This window comes from Bombina bombina, chromosome 4, assembly GCF_027579735.1.
Source record: "Bombina bombina isolate aBomBom1 chromosome 4, aBomBom1.pri, whole genome shotgun sequence".
Taxonomy (NCBI): domain Eukaryota; kingdom Metazoa; phylum Chordata; class Amphibia; order Anura; family Bombinatoridae; genus Bombina; species Bombina bombina.
Genome location: NC_069502.1, coordinates 1,073,337,066 through 1,073,362,408, shown reverse-complemented (window position 1 = coordinate 1,073,362,408; position 25,343 = coordinate 1,073,337,066). Strand labels below are relative to the sequence as shown.

General features: G+C 43.4%; 1 protein-coding gene across 1 annotated transcript in view; it reads right to left on the bottom strand.

Annotated features, from left to right (window-relative positions):
• FBXO11 (F-box protein 11) overlaps positions 1 to 25,343 on the bottom strand; it is a 379,957-nt gene that overhangs the window by 313,774 nt on the left and 40,840 nt on the right. The window lies entirely within an intron of this gene.

Genomic DNA, 25,343 nt, shown 5'->3' with positions numbered 1-25,343 from the left:
CTGGTGGTGTTACGTACTGCAATGGCAATGACTCAAGATTACATGAAAAAAATAAAATAATGCCACCGACAGCTCTCTTCCCAGACACAATGGAAAATGCTGGTGCATTAAGTATATATAAACATGCTTAACGTGAACATGTACCATACAATGTCTCAATGTAAAAAAATGATTTCTAATAGAAGCCTTTTGCTCATGCAAGTATTGCAAAAAAAAAAGAAGTTTCTAATCGAAATTGAAATGTACTAATGTGCAATTGATTTTTTACTGAAAGAAGAAAATGTATGCTTATTTCTTTCTTGACACGGTTAGTCCATGGATCATCATAATTACTGTTGGGAATATCACTCCTGACCAGCAGGAGGAGGCAAAGAGCACCACAGCAAACTTGTTAAATATCACTCTCCTACCCACAACCAGCCATTCGACCAAAGGCAAAGGAGAAAGGAAGTAACATGAGGTGCATGAGGTTTAAAGAAAAATAAACTGCCCGAAAAATACAGGGCAGGCCGTGGACTCACGGTGAGTCCACGGATCATCATAATTACTGTTGGGAACCAATACCCAAGCCAGAGAACACGGATTATAAGGGAGGGACAGGACAGTTAGCCTAAACGTAGGCACCACTGCTTGAAGAACCTTTCTCCCAAAAGAAGCCTCAGCCGAAGAAAAAGTATCAAACTTATAAAATTTAGAAAAAGTGAGTAAAGATGACCAAGTGCCATCTTTGCAAATCTGTTCCACAGAAGCTTCATTTTTGAAGGCTCAAGAAGAAACAGCCCTTGTGGAATGAGCCGTGATTTTCTCAGGAGGCTGCTGTCCAGCAGTCTCATATGCCAAGCGAATAACACTCTTCAGCCAGAAAGAAAGAGAAGTAGCCGTAGCTTTCTGACCCTTGCGCTTCCCAGAAAAAACAACAAAGAAGAAGAAGAAGAAGAAGACTGGCGAAAATCCTTAGTTGCCTGCAAATAATATTTCAACGCACAAACCACATCCAGGTTGTGCAACAAACGCTCCTTATGAGAAGAAGGATTAGGACACAAAGAAGCAACAACGATTCTTGATTAATATTCCGATCAGAAACCACTTTGGGAAGGAAACCTAAGGCAGTATGCAGGACTACCTTAACAGAATGAAAAATAGGGTAAGGAGATTCACACTGCAATGCTGAAAGCTCTGAAACTCTTCAAGCCGAAGAAATAGCAACCAAAAACAAAACCTTCTAGGATAACATCTTAATATCCAAAGAATGCATAGGCTCAAACAAAGCCTGTTGAACTCTAAAAACCAAATTAAGACTCCAAGGAGGAGTAACAAACAAACATAGGCCGGATTCCAACCAGGGCCTGACAAAAAGATTGAACATCTGGCACATCCGCCAGACGCTTGTGTAACAAAAAAGATAAAAGCAGAAATTTGACCCTTCAAGGTACTTGCAGATAAACCCTTCTCCAGACCCTCCTGGAGAAAAGACAAAATCCTAGGAATCCTAACTCTAATCCAAGAGAACCCTCTGGATTTACACCAATACAGATATTGACGCCATATCTTATAGTATTTTTTTCTAGTTACAGGCTTGCGAGCCTGAATCAAAGTTTCAATTGCCGATTTAGAAAACCCCCGCTTAGCGAATATCAAGCGTTCAATCTACAAGCAGTCAGCTTCAGAGAAACTAAATTTGGATGAAGGAAGGGCCCCTGAATTAGAAGGTCCTTCCTCAGCGGAAGTCTCCAAGGTGGAAGAGATGCATACCAGATTCTGTGAGGCCACGTCGGTGCAATGAGAATCACTGACGCCTTCTCCTGTCTGATACGAGCAATGACCTGAGGAAGAAGAGCAAACGAAGGAAACACGTAAGCCAGACTGAAATTCCAAAGAACCGCCAGAGCATCTATCAGTACAGCCTGAGGATACCTTGACCTAGACCCGTACCTCTGGAGCTTGGCATTATGACGAGATGCCATGAGATCCAACTTCAGCTGTCCTCATTTGAGAACCAAGCTGGAAAACACCTCCAGATGAAGTGCCCACTCCCCCGGATGAAAAGTCTGTCTGCTCAGAAAAATCCGCTTCCCAGTTGTCCACCCCTGAAATGTGGATTGCAGACAGAAAGCAGTTGTAAGTCTCCGCCCACTGAATAATCTTGGCTACCTCTGTCATGGCCAAGGAACTCTGAGTACCTCCCTGATGACTGTTGTAAGCCACTGACATTGTTGTCCGACTGAAACCTGATAAACTGGGCTGAAGCTAAATGAGGCCAGAAGAGCATTGAAGGTTGGCCTCAGCGCTAGAATATTTAGGGAAAGAACAGACTCCTGAGTACATTAACATTGGAGCCTTAATGATCCCCAGACAGCTCCCCATCACAGCAGACTGGCATCCGTGGTCACGATCACCCAGGTAGGTCTGCGAAAGCAGGTTCCCTGGGAGAGATCTTGAGACAACCACCATGGAAGATAATCTCGTCGCCTGATCCAGAACAATTTGCGGTGACAGATCAGCATAATCCCCGTTCCATTGATTGAGCATGCATAACTGCAGAGGCCTGAGATGGAACCGAGCAAACGGAATGATGTCCATAGCTGACACCATCATACCAATAACCTCCATACACTGAGCCACTGACGGCCGAGGAGAGGCCTGAAGGGCAGGACAAGAGTTGAAGATCTTTGTTCGTCTGGCCTCTGTCAGAAAAATCTTAAATTTCCAGAGAATCTATTATGGTTCAAAAAAACACCACTCTTGTAGCTGGAATCAAATAACTTTTTCCTAAATTCACCTTCAATCCATGGGAGTGCAGAAAAGACAACTCTGTGTGAGAGCTTGCTAGCTGTAAAGATGGCACCTGAACCAAAATGTCATCCAGATAAGGCGCCACTGCAACAACGCTCCCAGGACCTTTAAGAAAATTCTGGGAGTTGTTGTAATCTCTGTAGCACGGTCTGAAACAGGAAATACCTCCACCGCAAAAGGAACATCAAAATATTTATTCAGCTTACTAGACTTCTTAGGAGTGATGACAGAAGAGTCATCCAAAGTGGCCAAAAACAAAATTTATGCTTACCTGATAAATTTATTTCTCTTGTGGTGTATCCAGTCCACGGATTCATCCATTACTTGTGGGATATTCTCCTTCCCAACAGGAAGCTGCAAGAGGATCACCCACAGCAGAGCTGTCTATATAGCTCCTCCCCTAACTGCCACCTCCAGTCATTCAACCGAAGACAAGCAAGAGAAAGGAGAAACTATAGGGTGCAGTGGTGACTGTAGTTTAAAAATAAAAAACACCTGCCTTAAAATGACAGGGTGGGCCGTGGACTGGATACACCACAAGAGAAATAAATTTATCAGGCAAGCATAAATTTTGTTTTCTCTTGTAAGGTGTATCCAGTCCACGGATTCATCCATTACTTGTGGGATACCAATACCGAAGCTATAGGACACGGATGAAGGGAGGGACAAGGCAGGCGCTTAAATGGAAGGCATCACTGCCTGTAAGACCTTTCTCCCAAAAATACCCTCCGAAGAAGCAAAAGTATCAAATTTGTAGAATTTAGAAAAAAAGTATGAAGCGAAGACCAAGTCGCCGCCTTACAAATCTGTTCAACAGAAGCCTCATTTTTAAAAGCCCATGTGGAAGCCACCGCTCTAGTGGAATGAGCTGTAATTCTTTCAGGAGGCTGCTGGCCAGCAGTCTCATAAGCTAAGCGAATTATACTTCTTAACCAAAAGGAAAGAGAAGTTGCTGAAGCCTTTTGGCCTTTCCTCTGTCCATAGTAGACAACAAACAATGCAGATGTTTGACGTAAATCTTTAGTAGCTTGTAAATAAAACTTTAAAGCACGAACCACGTCAAGATTGTGTAATAGACGTTCCTTCTTTGAAGAAGGATTAGGACACAGTGACGGAACAACAATCTCCTGATTGATATTCTTATTAGATACCACCTTAGGAAGAAACCCAGGTTTGGTACGCAAAACTACCTTATCTGCATGGAAGATCAGATAAGGGGAATCACACTGCAAGGCAGATAACTCTGAAACTCTTCGAGCCGAAACCAGAAACAGAACTTTCCAAGATAAAAGCTTGATATCTATGGAATGCAGAGGTTCAAACGGAACCCCTTGAAGAACTTTAAGAACTAAATTTAAACTCCATGGCGGAGCAACAGGTTTAAACACAGGCTTGATTCTAACTAAAGCCTGACAAAACGCCTGAACGTCTGGAACATCCACCAGACGCTTGTGCAAAAGAATAGACAGAGCCGAAATCTGTCCCTTTAAGGAACTAGCTGACAATCCATTCTCCAATCCTTCTTGGAGAAAAGATAATATCCTGGGAATCCTGACTTTACTCCATGAGTAACCCTTGGATTCACACCAATGAAGATATTTACACCATATCTTATGATAGATTTTCCTGGTGACAGGCTTTCGAGCCTGAATTAAGGTATCAATGACCGACTCGGAGAAACCACGTTTTGATAAAATCAAGCGTTCAATCTCCAAGCAGTCAGACGCAGAGAAATTAGATTTGGATGGTTGAAAGGACCCTGAAGTAGAAGGTCCTGCCTCAGCGGTAGAGTCCATGGTGGAAGGGATGACATGTCCACCAGATCTGCATACCAAGTCCTGCGTGGCCACGCAGGTGCTATCAAAATCACCAAAGCTCTCTCCTGCTTGATCTTGGCAATCAGACGAGGGAGCAGAGGAAATGGTGTAAACACATAAGCCAGGTTGAAAGACCAAGATCTATCAGCGCTGCCTTGGGATCCCTGGACCTGGATCCGTAACAAGGAAGCTTGGCGTTCTGACGAGACGCCATGAGATCCAGTGCTGGTTTGCCCCAAAGTTGAATCAACTGTGCAAACACCTCCGGATGGAGTTCCCACTCCCCCGGATGAAAAGTCTGTCGACTTATAAAATCCGCCTCCCAGTACTCTACTCCTGGGATATGGATAGCTGATAGATGACAAGAGTGAACCTCTGCCCATTGAATTATTTTTGAAACCTCCAACATTGCTAGGGAACTCCTTGTTCCCCCTTGATGGTTGATGTAGGCTACAGTCGTGATGTTGTCCGACTGAAATCTGATGAACCTGACCGCAGCTAGCTGAGGCCAAGCCTGAAGAGCATTGAATATCGCTCTTAGTTCCAGAATGTTTATCGGAAGGAGTGTCTCCTCCTGAGTCCACAAAACCCGGAGCCTTCAGGGAGTTCCAGACAAGGCTGGCATCTGTCGTTACTATTGTCCAATATGGCCTGCGGAAGGTCATACCCTTGGACAGATGGACCCGAGATAACCACCAGAGAAGAGAATCCCTGGTCTCTTGATCAAGATTTAGTAGATGGGACAAATCTGTGTAATCCCCATTCCACTGACTGAGCATGCAGAGTTGCAGCGGTCTGAGATATAGGCGGGCAAACGGCACTATGTCCATTGCCACTACCATTAAGCCGATTACTTCCATACACTGAGCCACTGAAGGGCGAGAAGTAGAATAAAGAACACGGCAGGAATTTAGAAGTTTTGACAACCTGGCCTCTGTCAGGTAAATCTTCATACTAAGAGGGGGTTCCACAATGGCTTCTAAACATAATGAACAAGGAGTTTCCTCTATGTCAGACATGTTTAACAGGCTAGTAATGAGACCAGCAAGCTTTGAAAACACTTTAATTAATGTGAAAAAGCAGAATATAAAAAACGGTACTGTGCCTTTAAGGGAAAAAAACAAATACAAAAACTGCAAAACAGTGAAAAAAGCAGTTAACGCTATGAAATTTTTACAGTGTATATAATAGACTAAAATAGCATTGCACCCACTTGCAAATGGATGATTAACCCCTCAGGTTCAAAAACGAAGCAAAAAAAAAAAAAAAAAAACTGTAAAAACCGTTATAACAGTCACACACACAAACTGCCACAGCTCTACTGTGGCTCCTACCTTCCCATAAAACTACTTTTTCAGGCACACAAAACCTTTACAGAGGTCCAATATGTCAGGGGACTCCTTCAGGGAAGCTGGATGTCTCAAATGTAAGAAACAACTGCGCAATTAGAGCGTGAAAATAGGCCCCTCCCACCATGCACTCAAAGTCAGAGGGCCTTAAAAAAATATTCCTAGGAGTAAAATAACAGCCATGTGGAAAACTAGGCCCCAAATAATGATCACCTCAGTAAAAAACGTTCCTTATATATATATATATAACGTTTTACATACTAAGCCATAATAGAAAGTAATATGAAAATTACCCTTTACTGCAAGCATGATGCCAGTCGTTATTAAATCACTGCAATCAGGCTTACCTTAACTATATCAGGCACTGTCAGCATTTTCTAGTTCTTATCATCCTCTAGAAAAAAATATACTGAACATACCTCAGGGTAGTTAATTCTGCAGGCCGTTCTCCCAGCTGAAGTTTCCCCATACTCTTCAGTTATGTGTGAGAACAACAGTGGACCTTAGTTGCAACCTGCTAAGATCATAAAAAACCTCAGACAAATTCTTCTTCTAATTTCTGCCTGAGGTAAAAAAACAGTACAACGCCGGCACCGTTTAAAAATAAACTTTTGATTGAAGATAAACTACACTAATTCACCACATCTCTCTAGCTACTTCCCTTGTCGAGAGCTGCAAGAGAATTACTGGAGGTGGCAGTTAGGGGAGGAGCTATATAGACAGCTCTGCTGTGGATGATCCTCTTGCAGCTTCCTGTTGGGAAGGAGAATATCCCACAAGTAACGGATTAATCCGTGGACTGGATACACCTTACAAGAGAAACCTCCTTAAGTAACAAACGGAGGTGTTCTAGCTTAAACCTGAAGGATACAACCTCAGCTACAGAAGAAGCAGTAACACTATCTGAGTCCGAGATCTTACCCTCAGATGCAACCGAAGAATCATCCTCCTCAGACCTCTAGGAGAGAACATTTGGAACAGACACAACTGAGTCAGAAACCTTACTCACCAATTCCTTAAACTTCCTCTTGTGCTTTCCCTGCAATATGGGAAAGTCAGACAGCGCATCAGATACCGCAGAAGATATCTGAGAAGCAATGTCTTGCAACATAACCCCAACCCGAGTCTGAGAGGAAGTGCAGGGCACTGCCTGTGCAGACAACAATGTTTGGGACACTTGAGGAGAAAGCAGCGGCTGTTGAACAGGAGACCTCAGAACAGCATCCGCCTTAGATAATGGTTGCTCAGAATCAATAAAGTCTATCCCTGTAATGTAAGGTTCTATCAATACAAGAGGGACAAAAAGGGAATGGAGGTTTCACATTGGAATCAAAACACAAGCTACATGTAACGTTTTGCGCGGCCTGTTGGTCCATCGCTACCCAAAACCCCAACCAATTAAAGAAAAAAAAAATGCTTAAAATGTATTCTCTCAAACGTTACTTTTGTCCCTGTGACGGATACCCCAGCTACCCCGACTGGGTAGCGCCGCCAAACGGGTCCTGCTTCCTCCCTGCCGACTGCAGCTATATAGCTGGCAAGTGAGCACAGCCTTGTAGCCACCCTTGATGCTCGACAGCATCAGTACCCAAGGTCCCACCCTGTGACAGACTCCAGCTACCCAGGCTGGTTAGCTCTGCCTGAGGATCCTCTCTCTGCCTGGAACAGGCTGCTATGTAGCCCAGGAAAAGTGATTTTTGCTGGAGCTCACCTAAATAACGAGACAGACTAGCATTCAGGTGAAACAAGAACTGATTTTATTGTAAAACATACACTCCTTTTATACACACAGCTCATCTTGATAACACAAAGGACAATCCCACAATGTTACCGCCATTCCCGCCCCTCCAGACAGCCCGGCACCTGCATAGGAGCCACAGTCCCACATAATCCCAGTACCTAGGGGTGGCGGTTTTGGGGTGTTCCCGGTGCAGCGGCACATCCAGGGTGTCATTTTAAAGCTCTCGGTCCCCAGATGCCACAGTCCAAACATCAGCATGATTCGTTACTGGGGACCGAAGTTACAGTCCGTTGAAATTATGGGGTTAGGGGTATCCAAAACCCCCAGTTCCCAAAGGGGCTCCCATCTGATAATTGCCACAGCTCTTGACCTCCATAGGGGCTACCAATCCCCAAAAGATCGGAGCTCTTGGGCAAAGGGCTGCTGGAGCGACTAGGGGTAAAGTTAGCGGATGTTTTGCTGTCCTGTGGCCGACCGGAAGTTCCAGGAGCCTGGCCAGGCTGAGAAGGGTTAGGCAGGTGTCCGTTGTGAGGTGGCCGACCGGGAGTTCCAGGAGCCCGTCCAGCCTAGGAGGGTTTTCCTGGTCATAAACCAACTCTTCTCTGAACACAAAAACAAGCCAAAACAAAGAAAACAAACAGCTTCCAGAGATGGTGGTTGCTCTGAGTAGCCCAAAATCACTGATAAACAACAGGGGTGAGGTTGTAGTGGGGGTTGGGGTTATCCTTAGCTGTCTGGTATCCGTGACAGTCCCTTTAAATTTTAAAAATTAAACTTTATCTTTAACAGTAGCAACTATACTCAAAAAAATTTTTACTGCTCCTTTAAACTAAAACTTAGTCTTCAACAGCAGCAACTCTATTACTGCTACTTTAAATTCTAAAAAAACAAAATTTATGCTTACCTGATAAATGTATTTCTCTTGTGGTGTATCCAGTCCACGGGTTCATCCATTACTTGTGGGATATTCTTCCCAACAGGAAGTTGCAAGAGGACACCCACAGCAGAGCCGTCTATATAGCTCCTCCCCTAACTGCCACACCCAGTCATTCGACCGAAGACCAGCAAGAAAAAAGGAGAAACTATAGGGTGCAGTGGTGACTGTAGTTTATAAATAAAAAACACCTGCCTTAAAATGACAGGGTGGGCCGTGGACTGGATACACCACAAGAGAAATAAATTTATCAGGTAAGCATAAATTTTGTTTTCTCTTGTAAAGGTGTATCCAGTCCATGGGTTCATCCATTACTTGTGGGATACCAATACCAAAGCTTTAGGACACGGATGAAGGGAGGGACAAGGCAGGAACTTAAACGGAAGGCACCACTGCCTGTAAGACCTTTCTCCCAAAAATAGCCTCCGAGGAAGCAAAAGTATCGAATTTGTAGAATTTAGAAAAGGTATGAAGCGAAGACCAAGTCGCCGCCTTACAAATCTGTTCAACAGAGGCCTCATGTTTAAAAGCCCATGTGGAAGCTACTGCTCTAGTAGAATGAGCTGTAATTCTTTCAGGAGGCTGCTGGCCAGCAGTCTCATAAAGCTAAGCGGATTAAGCTTCTTAGCCAAAAAGAAAGAGAAGTTGCCGAAAGCCTTTTGGCCTCTCCTCTGTCCAGAGTAGACAACAAACAAAGCAGATGTTTGACGAAAATCCTTTGTAGCTTGTAAATAAAACTTTAAAGCACGAACCACATCAAGATTGTGTAATAGACGTTCCTTCTTTGAAGAAGTTTTAGGACATAATGAAGGAACAACAATCTCATGATTGAAGGTAAAAACTACACTAAGTCACCACATCTCTCTTACACTTCCTATCTTGTCGAGAGTTGCAAGAGAATGACTGGGGGTGGCAGTTAGGGGAGGAGCTATATAGACAGCTCTGCTGTGGGTGTCCTCTTGCAACTTCCTGTTGGGAAGGAGAATATCCCACAAGTAATGGATGAACCCGTGGACTGGATACACCTTTACAAGAGAAAGAAACTTTAACTTAGCAGCAACTCTTATTTACAAACGTTACTGCTACGGTTAGCAAAACAATAAAACCTCAGGCAACCCCTCACCTCAGCACTCTGCTGAGGTGCCTACCTGTGCTGCCAGTAACAGGAGAAATGTCTCTACAAGGACTTCCCAGAGCCGCAAACACCAAACCGCAGGCAAGCTTCGCAGCGATCCAATCCAGAACTCCAAAGAAAGAGAAACCGGAAGGCACGCAACTACTTGCGCCGCAGCAAAAGCCCGCCCTAGTCGTGGGCGTACCTTAAAACTCCTCACAGAGCAAGCCCAGCCGCCATTACCAAAATTCCAGCAAAGAAAACGAACTGTGTCAAAATCAACAGCAGCACATAACACACGCTGCCCTAACACACAAGAAATATATTTTATTTTTTTTATTACCCCAAATAGGATCCTTAACGTGTCCCAGATAATTATTTAAGTGCCAAAATTCCTGAGACCCCAGAAATTAAAGTAAGGCACTTACCTGAATTCACATCTGCCCGGCAGCACACCCGGTTTGAGAGACCTCCACCCTCTCATGGACCTGTGGAAAAAAAAGGAAGACTGAATAAACCTATAGAGGCTTTAAAAAAAAAAAAAAAAAAAAGGCAGCAACAACAGATAGGGAGGCGCAGTGAGAATTAAACCCAAAAAGTTCCAGATGCTCATAAGCCACCACTGCTCTACTGAAGAGACTGACATGGACTACGGCTAAACCCCTAGGAAGACAGAGCAAACCTACCCTGCTTCAAAATAATAAACTCTTGATAGAAGAAACTTCTTTCAGACACCTAAACTTTACCACCTCCTTGCAACACAGGCAAAGAGAATGACTGGGGGTTGTGGGTAGGGGAGTGATATTTAACATCTTTGCTGTGGTGCTCTTTGCCTCCTCCTGCTGGTCAGGAGTGATTTTCCCAACAATGATTATGATCATCCATGGACTCACCGTGTCATTAGAAAGAAATCCCCTTAAAGGGACATTAAACTGCCTGCTGTAGCTACAATGGCTTGTCACTATTTGATCTGCTATTGCTTTTCCTCACGTGCATGCAGCTTTCTTCAAAAACTTTTTTTTTTTTTTTTTTTATTTTAACCCCTTATAGTTACAAGATGGTGAAGCTCTGCCTCTTCTTATTGGGAGATTCCTTCTTAAAGAACAAGCATTCTCAGAGCCAGCAACATTACTGATAAATGTGCATTGCTGCTATCAAAGTGTGAGAACACCGACCCTTCAAGATGGAGATCCCAGGATAAAGAGAGGCAGAGCATCAGCATCTGGCACCTTTAAGGGTTTAAAAATAGGAAAACTTTTTAGAAGAGTGGCAGGCACTGGAGGAAATACAATGACATGGTGAATATAAACCATTATTTTGTGATTATACTCAGCAGTTTAAAGCCAATAGTTAATACATCCAGCACTACGGCTAATAACATGAATTAAGATATAAAACAAAAATAAAATATATAAATAAATATTCTACAAAAAGTAAGTCACATTCGTTGACTGCTGCAAAAGTTTACTGAGAGTAATCAGCAGGAAGCATTCGTACAATAATGTAATCTTGCAGTTTATTTTTGGATTAGAATTCTCAATGAAACATTCAAAGAACGGAAATTCCTATACTATATATACACTATATAAAAAAAAAAAAAAAAAAAAAACACCTTTGTTGAAGCCCAGGTAGTAGGTACAGTCAATTAGAAGCCGTACCATCCGCTTCTATTAAAAGTAATATGTATGCTACCACTGCCTTCACTAGAAACTGCATGTAAGCAGTGACAGATCTTGCTGTGCAGGCAACACAGAAAACCACTGAAACCAGGAATTTCATAGATTTTTCACATCTGAGTATTAAAAAAAAAAAAAAAAAAAAGTAGCATGAACGGACATTTTTATTTTGCAAATAACTCGCAAATGTAATGTGTCTTCTGAGGCCAATTAGGGATAAATATAATGTATAATGCAGCAGGCTTCTGAAGTTTACAGTATGCACTACCAATTCTCATGACAAAATGACTACCCTTACTGAGCTATTTGTCATTTCACAAGACACTGGTGATGTCATGATATACACCCTGTACGTCGCCCTTATTGGCAAGCCTGCACTATTACAACCTCCCTCTCTCCTGCTGCCTGTTATAGTGCGGTCTCATAGCTTCCGGCAACAACCACTATCGAAAACACAAGCCTTAAAAAGACCAGCAACATGCAGGGTAAGCAACGACATTTGCACTTTTTTAATTTAAAATAGATAAAAATAACTACTAACATCGACCAAATAAAGACCAACATAAGTTATTTATATTGATTTTCAAGTTATTTGCTTTGCTACTGAAAGTGCATCCGTGTGTGCTCATAAAATTCAATATCTTTTTTTTTTTTTTTTGGGCAGCATAATAAAAAGTTTTGAGAATTCCGTGCATAATGTGGTATTTTACATCCATGTCAAATCCAATGAACATAAAGGGATATTCCCTGTACCTATGTCTACAAATTCTCATAACAGGACCCTAAAGACCCAGGCAGCCATACAATATGAATGAAGGTTGCTATATCGTTAGACAGTGATACGGTCTGTGTTACTGTCTGTAACGATCTCCTTCACTGCCGGTGGGAGGTGCAAGAGGGAAGGAGGGTGGCAGGTAGGCAGCACAGAGGTGGAGGGGCAGTGGGAGTGGTTGTCAGGAGTGGGGGGGGAGAGCTGTTTGGGAGGGATCATGGAGGTGAGAAGTGTCAGGTGGGAGGGTAATCCCTGCATTAAAATACTATTATCCTTAGCAGCTAACTAATTAACACCTTTACTGCTGGGAATTTTAAAAATGTGGTGTGCAGTTGCAATTAGTGGCCTTCTAATTGCCATAAACTAATTGCAATGCCATGCATGTCTGCTATTTCTGAACAAAAAAGGATCCCAGAAAACCTTTTACAACGATTTATCTTAAGACTGCAGTTCTTATGTTTAAATAATTTCAGAGAAACACAAAATGTGAAACCATTAACATTTTTTTTTATATGATCGCATTTGGCAGTGGAACAATCGCATGAAATACCAAAAATGGGACTAGAGCAACACTTTGGGTTCTCTACTTAAAGTGACAGTAAACCCACAAAATAATGTTATATAATTCTGCACATAGTGCAGAATTATGTAACATCAGCTTAGCGCAAACTTTGTACCTTAAAAGATTAAAGTGAAAAAATACTACGAAATTTACTTTCACAGTACGCCGCTCCTGGCTCTACTGAACGGGTCTGTTTGTTTCCTCTAAAACGCATCGGACACGCTGTCTATTCACAGCCAGCCCGATCGCGCCATTAAACTCAATGTAACTCGCTCCCGCTCTGGTAGCAGGAGCGAGTTACATTGAGTTTAATGGAGCAATCGGGCCGGCTGTGAATAGACAGCGTGCCGGATGGCTTAGGGAAAACAAACAGACCCGCTCAGTAGAGCCAGGAGCGGCGTACTGTGAAAACAGAATTTATGCTTACCTGATAAATTACTTTCTCCAACGGTGTGTCCGGTCCACGGCGTCATCCTTACTTGTGGGAATATCTCTTCTCCAACAGGAAATGGCAAAAAGTCCCAGCAAAGCTGGCCATATAGTCCCTCCTAGGCTCCGCCCACCCCAGTCATTCGACCGACGGACAGGAGGAAAAATATAGGAGAAACCATATGGTACCGTGGTGACTGTAGTTAGAGAAAATAATTCATCAGACCTGATTAAAAAACCAGGGCGGGCCGTGGACCGGACACACCGTTGGAGAAAGTAATTTATCAGGTAAGCAAAAATTCTGTTTTCTCCAACATTGGTGTGTCCGGTCCACGGCGTCATCCTTACTTGTGGGAACCAATACCAAAGCTTTAGGACACGGATGAAGGGAGGGAGCAAATCAGGTTACCTAAACGGAAGGCACCACGGCTTGCAAAACCTCTCTCCCAAAAATAGCCTCCGAAGAAGCAAAAGTATCAAATTTGTAAAATTTGGCAAAAGTGTGCAGTGAAGACCAAGTCGCTGCCTTACATATCTGGTCAACAGAAGCCTCGTTCTTGAAGGCCCATGTGGAAGCCACAGCCCTAGTGGAGTGAGCTGTGATTCTTTCAGGAGGCTGCCGTCCGGCAGTCTCATAAGCCAATCGGATGATGCTTTTAAGCCAAAAGGAAAGAGGTAGAAGTCGCTTTTTGACCTCTCCTTTTACCAGAATAGACAACAAACAAAGATGATGTTTGTCTGAAATCTTTTGTAGCCTCTAAATAGAATTTTAGAGCACGGACTACGTCCAAATTGTGTAACAAACGTTCCATCTTTGAAACTGGATTCGGACATAAAGAAGGTACAACTATCTCCTGGTTAATATTCTTGTTAGAAACAACCTTTGGAAGAAAACCAGGCTTAGTACGCAAAACCACCTTATCTGCATGGAACACCAGATAGGGCGGAGAACACTGCAGAGCAGATAACTCTGAAACTCTTCTAGCAGAAGAAATAGCAACCAAAAACAAAACTTTCCAAGATAGTAACTTAATATCTATGGAATGTAAAGGTTCAAACGGAACCCCTTGAAGAACTGAAAGAACTAGATTTAGACTCCAGGGAGGAGTCAAAAGTCTGTAAACAGGCTTGATCCTAACCAGAGCCTGAACAAATGCTTGAACATCTGGCACAGCTGCCAGTCTTGTGTAGTAAGACAGATAAAGCAGAGATCTGTCCCTTTAGAGAACTTGTAGAAAGGAGAGAATCTTAGGAATTTTTATCTTATTCCATGGGAATCCTTTGGATTCACACCAACAGATATATCTTTTCCATATTTTATGGTAATCTTTCTAGTTACCGGTTTTCTGGCCTGAACCAGAGTATCTATCACAGAATCTGAAAACCCACGCTTTGATAGAATCAAGCGTTCAATCTCCAAGCCGTCAGCTGGAGGGAGACCAGATTTGGATGTTCGAATGGACCCTGAACAAGAAGGTCCTGTCTCAAAGGTAGCTTCCATGGTGGAACCGATGACATATTCACCAGGTCTGCATACCAAGTCCTGCGTGGCCACGCAGGAGCTATCAAGATCACTGAGGACCTCTCCTGTTTGATCCTGGCTACCAGCCTGGGAATGAGAGGAAACGGTGGAAATACATAAGCTAGGTTGAAGGTCCAAGGTGCTACTAGTGCATCTACTAGAGTCGCCTTGGGATCCCTGGATCTGGACCCGTAGCAAGGAACCCTGAAGTTCTGACGAGACGCCATCAGATCCATGTCTGGAATGCCCCATAATTGAGTTAGTTGGGCAAAGATCTCCGGGTGGAGTTCCCACTCCCCCGGATGGAATGTCTGACGACTCAGATAATCCGCTTCCCAGATTTCCACACCTGGGATGTGGATCGCAGATAGGTGGCAGGAGTAATCCTCCGCCCATTGAATTATTTTGGTCACTTCTTTCATCGCCAGGGAACTCCTTGTTCCCCCCTGATGATTGATATACGCAACGGTCGTCATGTTGTCTGATTGGAATCTTATGAATCTGGCCTTTGCTAGCTGAGGCCAAGCTCTGAGAGCATTGAAGATCGCTCTTAGTTCCAGAATGTTTATCGGGAGAAGAGACTCTTCCCGAGACCATAGTCCCTGAGCTTTCAGGGATTCCCAGACCGCGCCCCAGCCCACTAGACTGGCGTCGGTCGTGACAATGACCCACTCTGGTCTGCGGAAGCTCATTCCCTGGGATAGATGGTCCAGGGTCAGCCACCAACGGAGTGAATCTCTGGTCTTCTGATCTACTTGAATCATTGGAAACAAGTCTGTATAGTCCCCATTCCACTGTTTGAGCATGCACAGTTGTAATGGTCTTAGATGAATTCGTGCAAAAGGAACTATGTCCATTGCTGCAACCATCAACAATACTACTTCCATGCACTGCGCTATGTAAGGACGTGGAACAGAATGAAGAACTTGACAAGTGCTTAGAAGTTTTGACTTTCTGACCTCTATCAGAAAAATCCTCATTTCTAAGGAATCTATTATTGTTCCCAAGAAGGGAACTCTTGTTGACGGAGACAGAGAACTTTTTTCTATGTTCACCTTCCATCCGTGTGATCTGAGAAAGGCCAGAACGATGTCTGTATGAGCCTTTGCTGTTGACAGGGACGACGCTTGTATTAGAATGTCGTCCAAGTATGGTACTACTGCAATGCCCCTCGGTCTTAGAACCGCTAGAAGGGAGCCTAGTACCTTTGTGAAAATCCTTGGAGCAGTGGCTAACCCGAATGGGAGGGCCACAAACTGGTAATGTTTGTCCAGAAAGGCGAACCTTAGGAACTGATGATGTTTTTGTGGATAGGAATATGTAGGTACGCATCCTTTAGAGCCACGGTAGTCATAAATTGACCTTCCTGGATAGTGGGTAGAATCGTTCGAATGGTTTCCATCTTGAACGATGGTACCCTGAGAAATTTGTTTAGGATCTTCAAATCCAAAATTGGTCTGAAAGTTACCTCTTTTTTGGGAACTACGAACAGATTTGAATAAAATCCCATTCCTTGTTCCTTTATTGGAACTGGGTGTTTCACTCCCATCTTTAACAGGTCTTCTACACAATGTAAGAACGCCTGTCTCTTTATTTGGTTTAAGGATAAGTGAGACATGTGGAACCTTCCCCTTGGGGGTAGTTCCCTGAATTCCAGAAGATAACCCTGAGAAACTATTTCTAGTGCCCAGGGATCCTGAACATCTCTTGCCCAAGCCTGAGCAAAGAGAGAGAGTCCGCCCCCTACTAGATCCGGTCCCGGATCGGGGGCTACTCCTTCATGCTGTTTTGTTAGTAGCAGCAGGCTTCTTGGCCTGCTTACCCTTGTTCCAGCCGTGCATCGGTTTCCAGGCTGGTTTGGGTTGTGAGGCATTACCCTCTTGCTTAGAGGATGCAGAATTAGAGGCCGGTCCGTTCCTGAAATTGCGAAAGGAACGAAAATTAGACTTATTCTTGGCCTTGAAAGGCCTATCTTGTGGAAGGGCGTGGCCCTTTCCCCCAGTGATGTCTGAGATAATCTCTTTCAATTCTGGTCCAAATAGAGTTTTACCTTTGAAAGGGATGTTAAGCAATTTTGTCTTGGATGACACATCCGCTGACCAAGACTTTAGCCAAAGCGCTCTGCGCGCCACAATTGCAAACCCTGAATTTTTCGCCGCTAATCTAGCTAATTGCAAAGCGGCATCTAAAATAAAAGAGTTAGCCAACTTAAGTGCGTGAACTCTGTCCATAACCTCCTTATATGGAGTCTCTCTACTGAGCGACTTTTCTAGTTCTTCGAACCAGAACCACGCTGCTGTAGTGACAGGAACAATGCACGAAATGGGTTGTAGAAGGTAACTTTGCTGTACAAAAATCTTCTTAAGCAAACCCTCCAATTTTTTATCCATAGGATCTTTGAAAGCACAACTATCCTCGATAGGAATAGTAGTGCGCTTGTTTAGAGTAGAAACTGCCCCCTCGACCTTAGGGACTGTCTGCCATAAGTCCTTTCTGGGGTCGACCATAGGAAATAATTTCTTAAATATAGGGGGGGGAACAAAAAGGTATGCCGGGCTTTTCCCACTCCTTATTCACTATGTCCGCCACCCGCTTGGGTATAGGAAAAGAGTCGGGGTGCACCGGAACCTCTAGGAACTTGTCCATCTTGCATAATTTCTCTGGAATGACCAAGTTGTCACAATCATCCAGAGTAGATAACACCTCCTTAAGCAGTGCGCGGAGATGCTCTAATTTAAATTTAAATGTCACAACATCAGGTTCAGCTTGTTGAGAAATTTTTCCTGAATCTGAAATTTCCCCATCTGACAAAACCTCCCTCATGGCCACTTCAGATTGGTGTGAGGGTATGACAGAACAATTATCATCAGCGCCCTCCTGCTCTTCAGTGTTTAAAACAGAGCAATCGCGCTTTCTCTGATATGTAGGCATTTTGGATAAAATATTTGCTATGGAGTTATCCATTACAGCCGTCAATTGTTGCATGGTAATAAGCAATGGCGCGCTAGATGTACTAGGGGCCTCCTGCGTGGGCAAAACTGGTGTAGACACAGTAGGAGATGATGTAGTATCATGTCTACTCCCCTCATCTGAGGAATCATCTTGGGCAATTTCATTATCTGCGGCAGTACTGTCCTTACTTTGTTTGGACGCTATGGCACAATTATCACACAAATTTAAATGGGGAGACACATTGGCTTTCATACATATAGAACATAGCTTATCCGAAGGCACAGACATGTTAAACAGGCTTAAACTTGTCAATAAAGCACAAAAAAACGTTTTAAAACAAAACCGTTACGGTCTCTTTAAATTTTAAACAGAAACACTTTATTACTGAATATGTGAAAAAGTATGAAGGAATTGTTCAAAAATTACCATAGTGTCTTAAAGCATTAAGAGTATTGCACACCAATTTTCAGAGCTTTAACCCTTAAAATAACGGAACCGGACCCGTTTACAAATTTAACCCCTATACAGTCACAGCTATAGCCTTTGCTGCGACCTAACCAAGCCCAGAGGGGAATACGATACCAAATGACGCCTTCTAGAAACTTTTCCAGCTGCTTTCAGATCCTCACACATGCATCTGCATGTCTTGCTCTCAAAAACAACTGCGCAGTAATGGCGCGAAAATGAGGCTCAGCCTACAACTGGGAAGGCCCTCCCTGACTGGAAAAGGTGTCTAACATAGTGCCTGCCGTTAAAAAACGTTCCCCAAGTTTATAAGTGTGAATTATCAGCATAAACATGTATAAAATGTCCAAATAAAGCAATCGATTTAGCCCATAAAAGTGTCTACCAGTTTTATAGCCCATATTAAGCCCTTTATTCTGTTTGCTTGACTAAGAAAATGGCTTACCGGTCCCCATGAGGGGAAATGACAGCCTTCCAGCATTACATGGTCTTGTTAGAAATATGGCTAGTCATACCTTAAGCAGAAAAGTCTGCTAACTGTTTCCCCCAACTGAAGTTACTTCATCTCAACAGTCCTATGTGGAAACAGCAATCGATTTTAGTTACTGTCTGCTAAAATCATCTTCCTCTCACAAACAGAAATCTTCATCCTTTTCTGTTTCTGAGTAAATAGTACATACCAGCACTATTTTAAAATAACAAACACTTGATAGAAGAATAAAAAAACTACATTTAAACACCAAAAAACTCTTAACCATCTCCGTGGAGATGTTGCCTGTGCAACGGCAAAGAGAATGACTGGGGTGGGCGGAGCCTAGGAGGGACTATATGGCCAGCTTTGCTGGGACTCTTTGCCATTTCCTGTTGGGGAAGAGATATTCCCACAAGTAAGGATGACGCCGTGGACCGGACACACCAATGTTGGAGAAAGTAAATTTTGTAGCATTTTTCACTTTAATCTTTTAAGGTACAAAGTTTGCGCTAAGCTGATGTTATATAATTCTGCACTATGTGCAGAATTATATAACGTATTTTGTAGGTTTACTGGCCCTTTAATTTTTTGTTTTTTTAAATAGGTACATAAAAAAAACACAAGGCTTTATTTCTGTTTAAATTGAGTGATAGCAAAAATGCTAAAAATTCTTAGCTTTTTTTGGCAAGTCTTTGAAATTCCTATTAGCAAAAGGGGTTAACAATACTCATACTAAATCACTTGAAAGTGATGCAGCATAACTGTAAAAAGTGGAAATGAAAATATCACCTGAACATCTATGTAAAAAAGGGAAGATATTTTACCTCACAATTTCTTCAGCTCACAAGAGTAAGTGCTCTGTTAATAGTTATACATCAGCTGCATGTTGGTGGAGGGAATAGCCAATCAGCAGAGACCATGCTTTACTGTGATCTCATGAGATCACTGAAATCTTGTGAGATTTCATAGTAAACTTTCTTAAGAATAGGAAAACATGACTGCACATGCCAGATGCACACTCCCTTGCAAGTCCTGGGACTAGCATCTTGATTGGCTGCTTAAAGTACACAAAGTTACAGTGGGTCGTGAATACTTAGAAAATTGGGGTAAAATGTCTTCCTTTTTTACAGAGATGTTTAGGTGATTTTTACTAGTCGGCTTTGTACAGCTGTGCTGCATCACTTTCAAGTGCTATAAAAAAACAGAATTTATGTTTACCTGATAAATTACTTTCTCCAACGGTGTGTCCGGTCCACGGCGTCATCCTTACTTGTGGGATATTCTCTTCCCCAACAGGAAATGGCAAAGAGCCCAGCAAAGCTGGTCACATGATCCCTCCTAGGCTCCGCCTTCCCCAGTCATTCGACCGACGTAAAGGAGGAATATTTGCATAGGAGAAACCATATGATACCGTGGTGACTGTAGTTAAAGAAAATAAAATATCAGACCTGATTAAAAAACCAGGGCGGGCCGTGGACCGGACACACCGTTGGAGAAAGTAATTTATCAGGTAAACATAAATTCTGTTTTCTCCAACATAGGTGTGTCCGGTCCACGGCGTCATCCTTACTTGTGGGAACCAATACCAAAGCTTTAGGACACGGATGAAGGGAGGGAGCAAATCAGGTCACCTAGATGGAAGGCACCACGGCTTGCAAAACCTTTCTCCCAAAAATAGCCTCAGAAGAAGCAAAAGTATCAAACTTGTAAAATTTAGTAAAAGTGTGCAGTGAAGACCAAGTCGCTGCCTTACATATCTGATCAACAGAAGCCTCGTTCTTGAAGGCCCATGCGGAAGCCACAGCCCTAGTGGAATGAGCTGTGATTCTTTCAGGAGGCTGCCGTCCGGCAGTCTCATAAGCCAATCTGATGATGCTTTTAATCCAAAAAGAGAGAGAGGTAGAAGTTGCTTTTTGACCTCTCCTTTTACCAGAATAAACAACAAACAAGGAAGATGTTTGTCTAAAATCCTTTGTAGCATCTAAATAGAATTTTAGAGCACGAACAACATCCAAATTGTGCAACAAACGTTCCTTCTTTGAAACTGGATTCGGACACAAAGAAGGCACGACTATCTCCTGGTTAATGTTTTTGTTAGAAACAACTTTCGGAAGAAAACCAGGTTTAGTACGTAAAACCACCTTATCTGCATGGAACACCAGATAAGGAGGAGAACACTGCAGAGCAGATAATTCTGAAACTCTTCTAGCAGAAGAAATTGCAACCAAAAACAAAACTTTCCAAGATAACTTAATATCAACGGAATGTAAGGGTTCAAACGGAACCCCCTGAAGAACTGAAAGAACTAAATTGAGACTCCAAGGAGGAGTCAAAGGTTTGTAAACAGGCTTGATTCTAACCAGAGCCTGAACAAAGGCTTGAACATCTGGCACAGCTGCCAGCTTTTTGTGAAGTAACACAGACAAGGCAGAAATCTGTCCCTTCAAGGAACTTGCAGATAATCCTTTCTCCAAACCTTCTTGAAGAAAGGATAGAATCTTAGGAATTTTTACCTTGTCCCAAGGGAATCCTTTAGATTCACACCAACAGATATATTTTTTCCATATTTTGTGGTAAATTTTTCAAGTTACAGGCTTTCTGGCCTGAACAAGAGTATCAATAACAGAATCTGAGAACCCTCGCTTTGATAAGATCAAGCGTTCAATCTCCAAGCAGTCAGTTGGAGTGAGACCAGATTCGGATGTTCGAACGGACCTTGAACAAGAAGGTCTCGTCTCAAAGGTAGCTTCCATGGTGGAGCCGATGACATATTCACCAGGTCTGCATACCAAGTCCTGCGTGGCCACGCAGGAGCTATCAAGATCACCGATGCCCTCTCCTGATTGATCCTGGCTACCAGCCTGGGGATGAGAGGAAACGGCGGGAATACATAAGCTAGTTTGAAGGTCCAAGGTGCTACTAGTGCATCTACTAGAGTCGCCTTGGGATCCCTGGATCTGGACCCGTAGCAAGGAACCTTGAAGTTCTGACGAGAGGCCATCAGATCCATGTCTGGAATGCCCCACAATTGAGTAATTTGGGCAAAGATTTCCGGATGGAGTTCCCACTCCCCCGGATGAAATGTCCGACGACTCAGAAAATCCGCTTCCCAATTTTCCACTCCTGGGATGTGGATTGCAGACAAGTGGCAGGAGTGAGTCTCCGCCCATTGAATGATTTTGGTCACTTCTTCCATCGCCAGGGAACTCCTTGTTCCCCCCTGATGGTTGATGTACGCAACAGTCGTCATGTTGTCTGATTGAAACCGTATGAACTTGGCCTTTGCTAGCTGAGGCCAAGCCTTGAGAGCATTGAATATCGCTCTCAGTTCCAGAATATTTATCGGAAGAAGAGATTCTTCCCGAGACCAAAGACCCTGAGCTTTCAGGGGTCCCCAGACCGCGCCCCAGCCCACCAGACTGGCGTCGGTCGTGACAATGACCCACTCTGGTCTGCGGAAGCTCATCCCCTGTGACAGGTTGTCCAGGGACAGCCACCAACGGAGTGAATCTCTGTTCCTCTGATCTACTTGTATCGTCGGAGACAAGTCTGTATAGTCCCCATTCCACTGACTGAGCATGCACAGTTGTAATGGTCTTAGATGAATTCGCGCAAAAGGAACTATGTCCATTGCCGCTACCATCAAACCTATTACTTCCATGCACTGCGCTATGGAAGGAAGAGGAACAGAATGAAGTATTTGACAAGAGATTAGAAGTTTTGATTTTCTGGCCTCTGTCAGAAAAATCCTCATTTCTAAGGAGTCTATTATTGTTCCCAAGAAGGGAACCCTTGTTGACGGAGATAGAGAACTTTTTTCTACGTTCACTTTCCACCCGTGAGATCTGAGAAAGGCCAGGACAATGTCCGTGTGAGCCTTTGCTTGAGGAAGGGACGACGCTTGAGTCAGAATGTCGTCCAAGTAAGGTACTACTGCAATGCCCCTTGGTCTTAGCACCGCTAGAAGGGACCCTAGTACCTTTGTGAAAATCCTTGGAGCAGTGGCTAATCCGAACGGAAGTGCCACAAACTGGTAATGCTTGTCCAGGAATGCGAACCTTAGGAACCGATGATGTTCCTTGTGGATAGGAATATGTAGATACGCATCCTTTAAATCCACCGTGGTCATGAATTGACCTTCCTGGATGGAAGGAAGAATTGTTCGAATGGTTTCCATTTTGAACGATGAAACCTTGAGAAACTTGTTTAGGATCTTGAGATCTAAGATTGGTCTGAATGTTCCCTCTTTTTTGGGAACTACGAACAGATTGGAGTAGAACCCCATCCCTTGTTCTCCTAAAGGAACAGGATGAATCACTCCCATTTTTAACAGGTCTTCTACACAATGTAAGAATGCCTGTCTTTTCATGTGGTCTGAAGACAATTGAGACCTGTGGAACCTCCCCCTTGGGGGAGGCCCCTTGAATTCCAGAAGATAACCTTGGGAGACTATTTCTAGTGCCCAAGGATCCAGAACATCTCTTGCCCAAGCCTGAGCGAAGAGAGAAAGTCTGCCCCCCACCAGATCCGGTCCCGGATCGGGGGCCAACATTTCATGCTGTCTTGGTAGCAGTGGCAGGCTTCTTGGCCTGCTTTCCCTTGTTCCAGCCTTGCATTGGTCTCCAGGCTGGCTTGGCTTGAGAAGAATTACCCTCTTGCTTAGAGGACGTAGCACTTGGGGCTGGTCCGTTTCTACGAAAGGGACGAAAATTAGGTTTATTTTTGGCCTTGAAAGACCTATCCTGAGGAAGGGCGTGGCCCTTACCCCCAGTGATATCAGAGATAATCTCTTTCAAGTCAGGGCCAAACAGCGTTTTCCCCTTGAAAGGAATGTTAAGCAATTTGTTCTTGGAAGACGCATCCGCTGACCAAGATTTCAACCAAAGCGCTCTGCGCGCCACAATAGCAAACCCAGAATTTTTCGCCGCTAACCTAGCCAATTGCAAAGTGGCGTCTAGGGTGAAAGAATTAGCCAATTTGAGAGCACGGATTCTGTCCATAATCTCCTCATAAGGAGGAGAATCACTATCGATCGCCTTTTCTAGCTCATCGAACCAGAAACACGCGGCTGTAGTGACAGGGACAATGCATGAAATTGGTTGTAGAAGGTAACCTTGCTGAACAAACATCTTTTTAAGCAAACCTTCTAATTTTTTATCCATAGGATCTTTGAAAGCACAACTATCTTCTATGGGTATAGTGGTGCGTTTGTTTAAAGTAGAAACCGCCCCCTCGACCTTGGGGACTGTCTGCCATAAGTCCTTTCTGGGGTCGACCATGGGAAACAATTTTTTAAATATGGGGGGAGGGACGAAAGGTATACCGGGCCTTTCCCATTCTTTATTTACAATGTCCGCCACCCGCTTGGGTATAGGAAAAGCTTCTGGGGGCCCCGGGACCTCTAGGAACTTGTCCATTTTACATAGTTTCTCTGGGATGATCAAATTCTCACAATCATCCAGAGTGGATAACACCTCCTTAAGCAGAGCGCGGAGATGTTCCAACTTAAATTTAAATGTAATCACATCGGGTTCAGCTTGTTGAGAAATTTTCCCTGAATCTGAAATTTCTCCCTCAGACAAAACCTCCCTGGCCCCCTCAGACTGGTGTAGGGGCATATCAGAACCATTATCCTCAGCGTCCTCATGCTCTTCAGTATCTAAAACAGAGCAGTCGCGCTTACGCTGATAAGTGGGCATTTTGGCTAAAATGTTTTTGATAGAATTATCCATTACAGCCGTTAATTGTTGCATAGTAAGGAGTATTGGCGCGCTAGATGTACTAGGGGCCTCCTGAGTGGGCAAGACTGGTGTAGACGAAGGAGGGAATGATGCAGTACCATGCTTACTCCCCTCACTTGAGGAATCATCTTGGGCATCATTTTCAGTGTCACATAAATCACATCTATTTAAATGAGAAGGAACCTTGGCTTCCCCACATTCAGAACACAGTCTATCTGGTAGTTCAGACATGTTAAACAGGCATAAACTTGATAACAAAGTACAAAAAACGTTTTAAAATAAAACCGTTACTGTCACTTTAAATTTTAAACTGAACACACTTTATTACTGCAATTGCGAAAAAGTATGAAGGAATTGTTCAAAATTCACCAAAATTTCACCACAGTGTCTTAAAGCCTTAAAAGTATTGCACACCAAATTTGGAAGCTTTAACCCTTAAAATAACGGAACCAGAGCCGTTTTTATCTTTAACCCCTTTACAGTCCCTGGTATCTGCTTTGCTGAGACCCAACCAAGCCCAAAGGGGAATACGATACCAAATGACGCCTTCAGAAAGTCTTTTTTATGTATCAGAGCTCCTCACACATGCGACTGCATGTCATGCTTCTCAAAAACAAGTGCGCAATACCGGCGCGAAAATGAGGCTCTGCCTATGATTAGGGAAAGCCCCTAGAGAATAAGGTGTCTAAAACAGTGCCTGCCGATATTATTTTACAAAAATACCCATATTAAATGATTCCTCAAGGCTAAATATGTTATATATGAATCGATTTAGCCCAGAAAAACATAATTTATGTAAGAACTTACCTGATAAATTCATTTCTTTCATATTAACAAGAGTCCATGAGCTAGTGACGTATGGGATATACATTCCTACCAGGAGGGGCAAAGTTTCCCAAACCTTAAAATGCCTATAAATACACCCCTCACCACACCCACAAATCAGTTTAACGAATAGCCAAGAAGTGGGGTGATAAGAAAAAAAGTGCGAAGCATATAAAATT